The following is a 1,945-nucleotide window of genomic DNA, read 5'->3' on the forward strand; positions in this document are numbered from 1 at the left end:
ATATATATATATATATATATATATATATACACGAATCTGCATGCGTATGAACATTAAGGCATGCCTACAAGTTTAGATATGATGACGTAAGTATTTCACTGTTTGTGTATCCATCTTTATTCTTGTTTGTACATTTGTGTTTGGTTACTTGTTGAAATATTTAATCCCCTGCCACTGAGTTCGTAGAAATGCTTTGAAATGTTGACTTTGAATTGCATTACCATATGCGATATGGTGTTTGAAATCTTAGTATATTTGTCTACATATCTCTCAGAACGTAGCTTCCTTCAGTTAAACAATAAATTGGAATCATGCCAGGATCGAATAAAGTGTCATCTCTCTCTCTCTCTCTCTCTCTCTCTCTCTCTTGCGTCCAATGATTACATTATATCATCTACAGTAAGCGTTTCAATGGTTCTATAATGATTCCGTTTTAAATTAAGTGACCTTCATTCACGGTCACCTAACATAATTTACCAGTGAAATTGCCAATTGTAAACCTCTGTCCATGCTTGATTTACGATTAACTATTCTACCTGCACGGATCACATTTCTTCTGACATAAATGGATTTGGAATAATCTTTACCTTTTATTTGTTACTTCAGTCATTTGATTTCGGCCGGCCATGCTGGGGTACCGCCTGGAAGGGTTTTAGTCTAATGAATAGACACCAAGACGTATTTCTTTGAAAGCCTGGTACTTATTCTATCGGTCACTTTTGCCGAAACTTTAGGCTAAAGGGACGAAAAGAAACCAACACCTGCCGTCAAGCGGTAGTGGCGGACATACACAAAGGGATACACATATAGATATATACATTACATGACATACACACACAGACACACATATAGATATATACATTACATGACATACACACACAGACACACATATAGATATATACATTACATGACACACACACACATGCAAGCACACACACACACACACACACACACATGCAAGCACACACACACACACACACAGAGTGCGGTGAATAAATTGTCGTCAAAATTACGCAAAAATGAAAATAACACTGACATCCCATTTTAACAGATAAATTAGCCAAAATTACATAAAAATAACTTCAAATATTACGGAAATTTACTTGCATAGCAAGTGACCTGATCTGAGATCGTGTGCTCGAACGTTGTCATCACTAGCTATCACTCCAAACAATATGATGTTGACTGGATGTTTGATTTTTATCACTCTCGGTACATGCTTTGGTTGACACGGCAGGTCAACGGTTGTTCTGCGCGTTCACCATCTGATCTTGGCAAAATTTTTTCTCATGTGAGAAAACCCAAAGCATGTTCGGTTGGAATGGATGCGTGAATTCGTTCGAAAGCTTTGTCACGTGGTCTTTTCTCTTGTCCTTGATAGATTGGGGTAAAAATTGGCCTTTTCGTAACTTGAATGAATAATACCGAATGTCTTCATGCACTACCTGCCCGATAAGAAGCTCAGACGCTCCCACGTCCATGACGATAGACCTGATTGACTTGGATATATCGTTATCAATCATGGCCTGGATCTCACAAACAAATTCCGGATCTCTTTTCTTCTAAGAATGATAGAGTGCGTTTTGTTTTTCGAGCTGTCGTACCTTCGTAATCACTATTAGATTCAACCAACATTTTTTGAATCCTCTGCACTGTCCTCGGATTGACATCCAAACACACTGAACTATTCGTATTGGAACTTCCGAGCGAATGCCAAGCAGTACACCATGTCGTTTCCAAATTTCTGGCAGAGTGAATCGTGTCATGGTGCTGTTTTTCTCACAGACGGTGCCCAACTAACCGTACTATACTGTGTAGTCGACAAAATCAAAAACAAACAATGCGCATGTGCGGAATAAAAAATATTAAATGGTTACAATTTACCCATCGAATCCAGTACATATATATATATATATATATATATATATATATATATATATATATA

This window comes from Octopus bimaculoides, chromosome 5 (assembly GCF_001194135.2).
Source record: "Octopus bimaculoides isolate UCB-OBI-ISO-001 chromosome 5, ASM119413v2, whole genome shotgun sequence".
Taxonomy (NCBI): domain Eukaryota; kingdom Metazoa; phylum Mollusca; class Cephalopoda; order Octopoda; family Octopodidae; genus Octopus; species Octopus bimaculoides.